General features: G+C 34.9%; 1 protein-coding gene across 1 annotated transcript in view; it reads right to left on the reverse strand.

The window, feature by feature from the left end:
• LOC119594353 (3'-5' RNA helicase YTHDC2-like) overlaps positions 1–473 on the reverse strand; it is a gene marked incomplete at its 3' end in the record, with an annotated part of 122633 nt that overhangs the window by 90117 nt on the left and 32043 nt on the right.

The following is a 473-nucleotide window of genomic DNA, read 5'->3' on the forward strand; positions in this document are numbered from 1 at the left end:
CTAGGACCAGCTGTACCTTGTTAAATATGACAACTCTGTATCCTGTATCAGGAAAACAAGGACCTTTTGTACCTAGGTTTTACGAGTATTATAACTCTTTATATGAATCACCATTGCTGTACCTTGTCAAATATGATGAATCTGTATCAGGGAAACAAGGACCTTTTGTATCTAGATTTTACAAGTATATATGAATCACCATTATCTACAGTAACTTATAAACAACATGTAATTCAATCATAAAGATAGAATAACTGATATTTCATCCGTGGTTAAGAAAAATTCACCTATGTTTAAAGTTTACTTGTGAATGAGTAGAACTCAGCTGAGTGGTTGCAATCAGCATGCATGGTCTCCAATGGATGGTGCAAAGCTTACCATATCTATTATGATAGGCATGAAGGAGAATGTTCAGAAGGCAGCAAATACAATAGGAAGTTGCTTGACGAATTTGTCAGTTTTAACACTTGAGG

This window comes from Penaeus monodon, chromosome 33, assembly GCF_015228065.2.
Source record: "Penaeus monodon isolate SGIC_2016 chromosome 33, NSTDA_Pmon_1, whole genome shotgun sequence".
In the NCBI taxonomy this organism is placed as follows: Eukaryota; Metazoa; Arthropoda; class Malacostraca; order Decapoda; family Penaeidae; genus Penaeus; species Penaeus monodon.